Below are 12,724 nucleotides of genomic sequence, written 5' to 3'. Positions count from 1 at the left end.
AATGATTTTGGCTTGGTTAGAGTAGGGAGAAGAAGAGAAAGGCTAATCCTAAAGCATACAAAGATAAGAGAGGAAATATAAACCCTTGGAATTCCTTTTCTTGAAATCATAGAGATGATTCAAGATGCTCCTTTCTTTTGGACTTAGCACACACAAACAAGCAATCAAATAATTTGAATTCAAGCTCCTAGGATCTCCATTTGGCTTGTCTCTTGACTACTCATGATAATGGTCCTCTTTTCACAATCTCAAGGTGGGATCCCTGTCACACAAAAGCAAACATCAAAAAGTTCACAACACAATAAGGGGGATGGACAAAGAATAAGTTTGAATGAGAAGTCATTTAAGATCAACTTTGAAATTTAGCATTCTAAAGGCATGAGGCCTAGTTGCTCTTCAACAAGTTTAGCATTCTAAAGGCATGAGGCCTAGTTTCTCTTGAACTCCTTTTAAGCATAGGTAAGTCTTAATTCTAAGTCCTTTCTCCTTTTTGCATTTGGTTCACAAAAAACAAACACAAAGCAAACACAAGACAACAATATATTTATATACAATAATGGGCTCTAATGAGCAAAAGAAAAATGACATAAGCATAAAATATGTGCTCAAGTGAGCAAAATGAAAAGCAATATCAATGATGAGCAAGAAATAAATGGCATTAAAAGTAAATGGCAAGAAATTAAATGCTCAAATTAAAGTTAGTAATTAGTGGAGGTTATGTTAGCTTGTCATAAGACAATGTAGCACTATGTTAAGCAATCGTAAGTGGACTAATGTAGTAGTCACACCTATCTGAGGTCGGTCAATTAAAATATAGGCAAAGAAACATAAGTTAGAGATCATGACTAGTAAGCCAAGCTCCATAAACTTGCCATGCCAAAACAAAATGGGAAGGGCCTTGTATTGTCTTTAGGTTATTTGCTTGACCAAGAAGCAACCTATCTTGGATACAAAACAACTCACGTGATCATGGATCAAATTGAGTTTGGTTTGGATCAAAGAAGGTTAAACCTCTCATTTGTCAAGACCAACCATAAGAACTTAACTCATTGGTCATTGATGGAAAGAAAGGGATGAAGATGAAAGGGAGGGGAAAAGAATACATCAATCAAAACCAAACGATCAAATATGGATCAAACCAACATCAATCAACACCAAATAGAAAAGAAATGAAGATTACAAGTCAACAAGTCAACAATATTTTTTTGGTATTTTTTTGAATTAAAATAAAATGCAAATAAAAAATAAACAAATAAGGTCAAACCTCAAATTCAATTCAAATCAACTTCAACAAATCCAATTAAATTCTCATAGGTTCAACATGGTCAAACAAGCTTTGACAAATTTTCTCACCAATTTTGGAAATCATAAAGTATTTAAAAACTATTAAAAACAATTAAAAATAGCACAAAATGGATTAAAATCTCAAATAAATCTCAATTCAAATAAGAAATTGAAAGGACTATTTTTCATTGATTTATCATGATCCATAAATGCTAGGAAAATATTTTTGGATTTTTCAAAAAGTCATAAAGCATTTTAAAATGAATTAAAAATATTAAAAACCAAATAATTCACAGAAAATATTAAATGAAGTCACAAAAATAATTAAAAATCAAAATATGAAACTAGATTTTTCAAGAAATTTTTTGGAATTGGTCTCATATTTTTATGATTTCAAATAAATTTTTTATGAATTTTTGAAAATAAAAGGAATTAACTGAAATTAAAAGAAAATAGAATAACTAGAAAAATCCAGCGCCACAGGATGGATTCATTAATTGACGTGGTAAGGCTGGATGGCTCAGATCATGGAGAACACGGTGCAACCAAGTCAAGCGCGCAATATTTTGAATTAAAATAAGTAAACACAATGGATGAATGGGATTAAAATGTGGCATCCAGATCCAAGGGCTGAGAAGCAAGACACGTTGTGGTGGTGGTGGAAACCACCGTCTTCTCCGGCGAACCAACGGAATACGGCCACCAGTTGCAGAGAAAAAAAGCTTAACAAAAATGGAAAGTAATGACATGGAAATGAAGCTCGTGTGATGGAGATCAACACTATATCCATGGATCTTCCTCACTCTTCCTATATTGAGAGAAATGTGAAGTGGAAGATCATGGTGTACCAACTGTAAATGCACGAAATGGAAAATTGAAACCACCATTGGCTTGCCTCAAGTGTGAGGACTTCAGAAAACCACACAAACAAGAGAAAGCTACATTGAATTGCAAGTTCTAGATCCAAAAAGTTTGAAGGTATACCTCTATATCGGAGCACTTCAGGCCACGATTTCTTTAGGATCTTGACTCCTCTTTGCTCTAGGGATGCAGTGGAAATGAGAGGCTAAGGAATTAAGCTTTGAAAATCAACTAATGATGTTGAATTTCAAGCTCGAAAGTGAGAAAAATTTCTAGAAAATTCCTTCGGTATGGCTATGGTTTCAATGTTGCAGTGTTTCAGATCTCCCAAAGGTTGATGAATGAATGAGAAGGAGTGGTTATTTATAGTTGAAATTGGCTGTGCATCATGCTTCCCTCGTGTGCATGGCATTTGAATGCATGGGCCTGTACAGGTGCATGTGAGGCCCAATGATGGCTGCAAAATCATGCTGAGTTCATATGAAATGGATTTGGACGTGCAATTTGGAGGGAACTGGCTTGCATACTCAAATTTCATCATGAAATACCAAAACGCACATAAATGAAGAGCTCTTCGAAACTCACTAATGGCAAGTCCAAAAAAGTAATGTGAGTAATGTTTGGAAAGCCCTTGAAATAAGGAACAAAAGTCATGTTGGGAAAAAATTCATTTGGCATTTGGAAATTAATGAAAACTGGCTGTGAAAACTTAGGTACAAAACATGTTTAAGTCACCTTTGAAAATTTTCACTCAAAAGTAAGCCTAATCAAACCCCTATGCTTCCATGATGAAAGCTTCAAATGAAAAAACCTCCAACATAAACGTTGTCGATATTTTCAAATTGATCAATTTAGATTCAAAATTTGCATCATTTGGATTTTATATGACAAAGTTATGGGCATTTTAAGTTAGGTACTTTTTTCAAATTCAATGACTTAGGTCCAATGTGACCTATAATGTTTTGTATTATCACATGTATTTATTTTAGGATTATTAAATTTTGTCCAACATGACATTTGAAGTTGACATATTAAGCTTTCCAATGCATTTGATCTCACCTCAAAATCATAAACATTAAGGAAGTTAGGTCTTTGGTAAGTTGACCAAAAATTAGGGTTTCAGTCAAAATGACCTATAATGTTTTGAAATGAATGATGACCTTACAAGTTTCAAATGGATTTTTGATGAACATGAAATTTGTTAATATGGTTCTTAAGAACATTTTTTTTGTGTCATCTTCATTTGAAAAACACATCAAAAGTTATATCTCAGTGATCCTCAATTTAGTCAGATGACTTGACTGGTCAACTTTTCAAGGCCAAACTTCCAATCTTGATGAATAAATGATTGAGGATACTCAAATAGGTTCATATATGCATAAAATGATGAATGAAAGAACTTCCATTGATTAAATTTGATCATAGGTTGAGATTTCTTCATGGGCAAGGCACAATCAAAGCACAGTGGAATTAGGGTTTCCTTGGGAAACAATCCTCAAGCCCTTTGGGTTATCTTGATCAAATTGGAAAATTGAGATACTTGGGAGACATATATGATGATTAGGAGCTTTGTGGACCATTGTCATGCTTTTTCTCATCTCCATCTAGCCATTTCATTGGGCTTAGGAGCCTCCTATGAGTATTAGAGCACATGATCACTTGAGCTTCAAAACAAAAAGAGTTAGTGACATATTTTTGTACTTTTGGTTAGTAATCAAAATAAGAAAAACAATAATATACAATGCAAGCATGTTTGGTGGTCTCAACACACTCACACAAGTCCCACCCCTAGGGTTAAGGAGCCAAACATGCTATGATCCTTGAGGCAATGCACTTTTGCAATAACATGGTGCCATGAGGGATCTTAGGGTCAAAATTAGGGTCTTACGTTCACCATCCATAGTTGTAAGAATCAAAGCACCGCCTGAAAAGGCTCTCTTAACAATATATGGGCCTTCGTAATTAGGATTCCATTTGCCTCTAGCATCTGGTTTAAAAGATAAAATATTCTTGAGCACAAGGTCACCTTCTCTAAACACACACGGTCTGACCTTCTTATCAAAAGCTTTCTTCATTCTCTGTTGATATAACTGACCATGGCACATGGCAGTCAATCTCTTCTCTTCAATTAAATTCAGCTGGTCATATCTGGTCTGACACCATTCAGCTTCTACCAACTTGGCTTCCATCAAGACACGCAATGATGGGATCTCAACCTCCACCGAGAGCATATCTTCCATACCATAAACAAGTGAGAAAGGGGTTGCCCATGTTGAAGTGCGTATGGATGTACGGTACCCATGCAAAGCAAAAGGGAGTATCTTATACCAATCCTTGTAAGTTACAACCATCTTCTTAATGATCTTCTTGATATTCTTGTTCGCAACTTCAACAACCCCATTCATCCTAGGTCTGTAGGGAGAAGAATTATGATGTGCAATTTTGAAGTCTTTGCAAAGAGCTTCCACCATATTATTGTTTAAGTTAGATCCATCATCAGTAATGATCTTACTTGGCACACCATACCGGCATATAATTTGATTCTTGATAAACCTTATAACATTTGCATATGATGTCGCCTCGACCCACTTTGTGAAGTAGTCAATAGCAACCAGAATGAAACGATGTCCATTTGACGCTTTAGGTTCAATCATGTCAATCATATCAATTCCGCACATGGAGAATGGCCATGGGGAGGAAATGACATTCAACAGTGTCGGAGGAACATGAATCTTATCTGCATAAACTTGACACTTGTGGCATTTCTTCACAAATTTGAAACAATTAGATTCCATTGTCAGCCAATAGTAACCTTCATGGACTTCAGTCATCAACATGTATGCTTCGTGTCTATCCACGCATCTAAGAAGAACCATATCGAAATTTCTCTTATACAGAACATCACCATTCAGGTAGAAATTATCGGCTAATCTTGTCAAAGTCTTCTTATCTTTCAAAGATGCCCTAGGTGGGTAAATCAGACTTTGAAGAAAACACTTGATATCATAATACCAAGGCTTTTCATCCTTGATCTCTTCAACATCAAACACATGAGATGGCCTATCAAGACGCATCACAATCAAATTAGGAACCTCATTCTAAAACTTCACCACAATCATTGAAGCCATCGTTGCAAGAGCATTTGCCATCCGGTTTTCATCTCGAGAGATATGATCAAATTCAACCTTAGTAAAGAAAGTTAAAATCCTCCTCGCATAGTCTCTATATGGTATCAAACTGGGTTGATTTGTCTCCCATTCACCTTTGATCTGATTCACAATCAAAGCTGAATCTCCATAGACATCAAGATATTTGATCCTGAGATCAATGGTCTCTTCAAGCCCCATAATGCAAGCTTCATACTCAACCATATTATTTGTACACTTGAAAGTCAATCTAGCTATAAACGGAAAATGTGTGGCTTGAGAAGTAATAATCACTGCCCCAATGCCATTACCATACTGATTAACAACTCCATCAAATACCATGCCCCAACGCGAACCAGGTTCTGGCTCTTCTTCAAACAATGGTCCATCCCAATCTTTCATTTTCAAATACAAGATATGTTCATCAGGAAAATCATACTGCATTGACTGATAATCTTCAATAGGTTGGTAAGCCAAATGGTCAGCCAAGACACTACCTTTAATAGCCTTTTGAGATCGGTATTCAATATAATACTCGGATAACAACATATGCCAACGTGAAATCCTCCTAGTTAAAGAAGGCTTCTCAAAAATATACTTGATTGGATCCATTTTGGATATCAACCAAGTAGTATGATTCAACATATACTGGCGCAGACGCTTAGCAGCCCAAGCCAATGCGCAACAAGTCTTTTCCATCATAGAATACCGAGTCTCACAGTCGGTGAATTTCTTACTCAGGTAGTAAATAGCATATTCCTTCTTTCCAGTCTCATCTTGCTGGCCAAGAACACAACCCATACTCTCATCAAGCACAGTCAGATACATGATCAACGATCTTCCTTCAACAGGCGGAGACAGATTTAGAGGTTCAAGCAGATATTCTTTGATACTGTCAAAAGCTTTCTGTCAATTTTCGGTCCAATCACAAGACTGATCTTTCCGAAGAAGCTTGAATATAGGCGCACACATGGCAGCCATATGCGATATGAATCTTGAGATACAACTCAAGCGGCCGAGAAAACCTCTGACTTGCTTCTCAGCTTTAGACGCAGGCATTTCTTGTATTGCTTTGACCTTGGCAGGATCAACTTCAATACCCTTATCACTGACATTAAAGCCTAACAACTTACCAGAACGAACACCAAATGTAAACTTATTGGGATTCAAGCAGAGTTTGTACTTCCCTAAACGCTGGAATAACTTCAATAAATGCTCAACGTGTTCTTCTTCGCCACTGGATTTAGCAATCATACCATCAACATAGACTTCAATCTCTTTATGCATCATATCATGAAAAAGAGTGGTCATAGCTCTCTGGTAGGTTACACCAGCATTCTTTAAACCGAAAGGAATCACTCTATAACAGAATGTTCCCCAGGGTGTAATGAATATGGTCTTCTCCATATCCTCGGGTGCCATCTTGATCTGATTATAACCGGAAAATCCGTCCATAAATGAAAAGACTTTGAATTTAGTTGTATTTTCTACCAACATGTCAATGTGTGGCAGAGGAAAATCATCTTTCGGACTATCTTTGTTCAAATCTCTATAATCAACGCACATACGGACTTTTCCATCTTTCTTCGGAACATGCACAATATTAGCCACCCACTACGGATACTCAGCAGTAACAAGGAAACCTGCATCGATCTGTTTTTGCACTTCTTCTTTGATCTTCACTGCCATATCAGGATGAGTCCTCCTTAACTTCTGCTTGGCTGACGGGCATTCTGGCTTCAACCGCAATCTATGCTCCACAATCTCAGAATCCAAACCAGGCATGTCTTGATAGGACCAAGCAAACACATCTAAATACTCTCGAAGAAGATCAACCAACCCCTTCTTAACCTCTAGACACAGTTGAGACCCAATCTTGACTTCCTTCACATCATCTTTGGAACCTAAGTTGACTAACTCAATCTGCTCTTCGAATGGCTGAATGGCTTTTTCCTCGTGCTCAAGTAGACGAGACAATTCATCAGACACTTCTTCCTCACTTTCTTCCTCAGCCTCAAACATAGGGAATTCAAAGTTTGGAGAAGGAGTAGGATCATTGTATTCAATGGGTTTTGTTGGTTCTAAGTGTTGGCAGCAATTTTGGTAAAATAAAGAGTGTTCACAAGATATTACATGTGATGTCTTAACATAAGATATCTTGTACCTGCTGGAGGTTTGAAATATAATTATGAAGGATTGTTTTAGGATGTCATACCTGATGTCATGACATCTGATATAATGTACCTGCTTGATATTTAAAATGGAATTATGCAGAATTATTCCAGGATGTCACACCCGATGTCATGACATCTGTACACAGAACATTCAGTCTGAATGTTATGTGTTATGTTATTCTGCTTTTAATGGCAATCTATCTTTGATTGATGAGTTAATTGTAAATGCTATCAATCAATGATTGCAACGTGATTTAACTTATTTTCCAAAGAGATCTAACCACCTGTCATAAGAAGATTTGAATGGAAAATAGTTTAAGGGTTTTATGATGTCCAAGCCCAGCCAAATGCTTCTATAAAAAGGACATGGAAAACCTGATTTGATACACAAGAAATACTGAGCGAAATATTGAGAGAGAATAAGGGTTTTAATCTTGTGTGGTCGTGTGACTTGTAAGCCATTCAATTCATCCATAGATGATTGAATCGGTCTGATTTTTGAGTTGTAGTTTGTCACTCTAAGCTTTTAAGCATGAGTGTGTGTCTACTTGATTGAAGCTGCTAAGTAAGATCAAGTGTGTGTCTTTGAAGACTGTCTTCTTTTCATAAGTAATTCATGTTTAATATCACTGGTGTGATTGAGGGGGAGTGAGTGGGATCTCATATCTAAGACTTCTTAGGTAGAAGTCACACGGGTAGAGATTAGGTGAAAAAGACTGTAACTTGTGTAGTTTACTGAGAGTCTTTGAACTAATTCTATTTAGTGGATTTCCTTCCTGGCTTGGTAGCCCCCAGACGTAGGTGAGTTGCATCGAACTGGGTTAACAATTGCTTGTGTCTCTTGCATTATTATTCTTTATCTTTATCATGTTTGTATTATTCAGATATTAGTGTCATGACATTACCTTCGGCATCTCATATTTGATACCAGAATTTCAATTGGTATCAGAGCAGGCATCCTGATCTGGTTCTGGGTGAGATCTAGGGACGATACTTTCTAGTACTATGGAGAGAGATGGAGGATCTGTTCACAAGCCACCAATTTTGGATGGATCTAACTATAACTTTTGGAAACCTCGAATGGTAGCCTTCCTAAAATCTCTTAATAAGGCTTGGAAGGCTGTGTTAACAGGCTGGGAACATCCAATATTTACTAAGGAAGGAGAAGCCACAACTGATAAGAAGCCTAAAGAACAATGGTCCAAGGAGGAGGAGGATCTAGCCCTTGGAAACTATAAAGCATTGAATGCTATATTCAATGGAGTAGACAAGAATATCTTCAGATTGATAAACAACTGTGAGGTGGCTAAAGATGCTTGGGACATTCTCAAGACCACTCATGAAGGAACCTCTAGAGTGAAGATGTCTAGATTGCAGCTGCTCACTACCAAGTTTGAGAATTTAAGGATGAAAGAAGATGAAAATATTCATGAATTTCACATGAACATCCTTGAAATTGCTAATGCCTCAGGAGCTCTGGGAGAGAAAATGTCAGATGAAAAGTTAGTAAGGAAAATACTCAGGTCACTCCCTAAGATATTTGCTATGAAGGTGACAGCCATAGAAGAGTCTCAAGACATCTCAAATATGAGATTTGATGAGTTAATTGGATCCCTCCAATAATTTGAGATGGGAATGTGTGATGGATCTAAAAAGAAAGCCAAGAGCATAACCCTCATATCAAACACTGAAGGGGAAGATGAGGAAGGTGGTCAAGATATTGATGAAGATCTTGCAAATGATGTAGCAATGCTAGGAAGACAGTTCAATAGACTTATGAAAAAGGTGGATGTAAGATCTAAGGCCAATGTCAAGAACATTGCATTTGACATCAGTAAATCCAACAATATTGGAAGAAGAAAAAGGTCAGATGAAAAGCCCAAAGAAGGAAAAGGAGTTCAGTGCCATGAATGTGATGGGTATTGTCACATTAGAATTGAATATGGGACCTACCTCAAGAAATAGAAGAGGAGTCTTGCTGCCACTTGGTCTGATGAAAGTGAAACAGAAGAGGCTGCAAATCTTGTGACTGCCTTGACTGGAAGATGGGTTTTTGATGAAGATTCAAGTGATGATGAAGTAACCTTTGAAGAGTTGGCCACTACCTACAGAGAGTTGTGTCACAAAAGTGCAGAAGTGTGCAGACAAGTTGAAAGCCAGAAGAAAGTGATAGCTCAACTGGAGAATGAGAAGGCAAAACATGTGGAAACCATCTCCAAGTTGAAGACTGAAGCTGTACTCTTGATGTCTAAATTGGATGAGGTGACCAAGTATGTAAGAATGCTTAATAATGGATCTGACACCTTAGACAAGATTCTCCAGACTGGTCAAATAACAGGAGACAAATCTGGCATTGGGTTCAATGAATCTAAGGCTAAGTGCAGTTACACTAGTGGCAAACCTAAATCCAAGTGCAACCATATTAATAGCAAACCTGCGATGTCACATCACATGTCACAACATCATAAAGGAAGACAGCAGAAAGGGAAACACCAAAAATGGAGATGTGATTACTGTGGGAAGTTTGGCCACATAAAACCTTTCTGCTATAAGTTGTATGGTTACCCTAAGCCTGCTCATTATCAACCTAGACCCAAACATCACAGACCTGTCAATAAAAAGCAATGGGTTCCTAGGAATAATGTTACAAGTTTGATAGCTCACACTTCCTTTAGAGTTTCAGCCAAAGAAGATTGGTATTTTGACAGTGGGTGCTCCAGACACATGACTTGAAACAAAAACCTGCTAACTGGCCTTCATCCTCATGCCACAAGCTATGTAACCTATGGTGATGGAGAAAAGGGTGAAATCAAGGGGATTAGTAAGCTTGATTGCCCTGGAGTTCCTGACCTTGACAATGTCCTACTTGTTAAGGGTTTAACTGCTAATCTAATAAGCATCAGTCAACTGTGCGACCAAGGTCTAAATGTAAACTTCACTAGAACTGAATGTGTGATTACTAACAAAGAAAATGAAGTGATCATGAAAGGAGTTAGGTCTAAAGACAACTGCTACATATGGAGTTCTCAAGAAACTGGTTACTCTTAAATGTGTACTTTGGCCAAAGAAGAAGAAGTGAAGATATGGCATCAAAGATTGGGCCATCTGCATCTTAAAGGTATGAAGAGGATTATATCTGTTGAAGTTGTTAGAGGAATTCCCAACTTGAAGATTGATGAAGGAAAAGTCTGTGGAGAATGTCAGATTGGAAAACAGACAAGGATGTCACACCAGAAGCTCAGACATGACACCACTACCAAAGTTTTTGAACTCCTTCATATGGATTTGATGGGGCCCATACAGGTGGAAAGCCTTGGTGGGAAGAAGTATGCATATGTAGTGGTGATTGACTTCTCAAGATACACCTGGATCAATTTTATAAGAGAAAAATCTGATGTTTTTGAAGTCTTCAAGGATCTGTGTCTAAAACTTCAAAGCGAAAAGGAAAGTCCAGTTATCAAAATTAGAAGTGATCATGGGAAGGAATTTGAGAACAACAAATTTTCTTTTGCTCTTCAGAAGGAATTCATCATGAGTTCTCATCTCCCATTACTCCCCAGCAAAATGGTGTGGTGGAAAGAAAAAATAGAACCCTTCAAGAATCAGCCAGAGCTATGATTCATGCTAAGAAATTGCCCTGCCATTTTTGGGCTGAAGCCATGAACACAGCCTGCTATGTTCACAACAGAGTGACATTGAAGAAAGGGACTCCTACAACCCTATATGAAGTCTGGAAAGGAAGAAGACCTACAGTTAAATACTTCTATGTATTTGGTAGTAAATGCTATATCTTGACTGATCGTGAACAAAGAAGGAAGATGGATCCCAAAAGTGATGAGGGAATATTTCTGGGCTACTCAACAAACAACAGAGCATACAGAGTCTTTAATTCTAGAACTAATGTAATGATGGAATCTATCAATGTTGTGGTTGATGACCAACAGACTGATGTCACAGACGATGCCGAGACATCTCTGAATGATTCCCCATCTGATTTCTCAGACAAAAATAAGGAGAGTGAACCTCCTAAAGCTGAACCTGAATATGACAAAATCAATAAGGGACCCTCCATCAGAGTTCAGAAGGATCATCCTAAAGATCTCATTATAGGAGATCCAAATAAAGGGGTCACTACTAGATCAAGGGAAGTGATCTCACATGGCTACTTTGTGTCCAAGATTGAACCTAGGAATGTCAAGGAAGCCTTGACTGATGAGTTCTAGATCAATGCCATGCAGGAGGAGTTAGGTCAATTCAAGAGGAATGAAGTATGGGAACTGGTTCCTAGACCTGAAGGAGTAAATGTCATAGGTACAAAGTGGGTGTCTAAGAATAAATCTGATGAACAAGGGGTTGTTACAAAAAATAAAGCAAGATTAGTAGCACACGGATATACTCAAGTTGAAAAAGTGGACTTTGATGAAACATTTGCTCTTGTAGCTTGCCTTGAGTCCATTAGATTATTGCTTGGAGTGGCATGTATTCTGAAATTCAAACTTTTCCAAATGGATGTAAAAAGTGCCTTCTTGAATGGCTACTTAAATGTGGAAGTATATTTTGAACAGCCTAAAGGATTCACATATCCAAATCTTCCAAAGCATGTGTACAAATTGAAGAAAGCCCTCTATGGGTTAAAGCAAGCTCCTAGGGCTTGGTATGAGAGACTCATAGTGTTCCTCACTAACAATGGATACAGGAAAGGAGGTATTGACAAGACCCTATTTGTGAAGAATGAAGGAGGGAAGCTCATGGTAGCACAAATATATGTAGATGACATTGGGTTTGGTGGGATGTCAGATCATATGGTTGAACATTTTGATAGACAAATGCAGTCTGAGTTTGAGATGAGCCTTGTTGGAGAGCTGACCTACTTTCTTGGGCTACAAGTCAAGCAGATGGAAGATTCTATCTTTCTATCTCAAAGCAAATATGCCAAGAACATTGTTAAGAAGTTTGGCATGGAGAATGCAAGTCATAAAAGGACACCTGCTCCTACACATGTGAAAATCTCCAAAGATGAAAATGGTGTATGTGTAGATCAAAGTCTATACAGAAGCATGATAGGTAGTCTGCTATATCTCACAGCAAGCAGGCCTGACATTGCATTTTCTGTAGGTGTTTGTGCTAGATATCAAGTTGAACCAAAAGTTAGTCACATAAACCAAGTGAAGAGGATACAGAAATATGTCAATGGCACTAGTGACTATGGAATGTTATATACTCATGGTTCTAGATCCATGCTGACTGGTTACTGTGATA

Source organism: Lathyrus oleraceus, chromosome 5, assembly GCF_024323335.1.
Source record: "Lathyrus oleraceus cultivar Zhongwan6 chromosome 5, CAAS_Psat_ZW6_1.0, whole genome shotgun sequence".
In the NCBI taxonomy this organism is placed as follows: Eukaryota; Viridiplantae; Streptophyta; class Magnoliopsida; order Fabales; family Fabaceae; genus Lathyrus; species Lathyrus oleraceus.
This window is presented reverse-complemented; position numbering follows the sequence as displayed.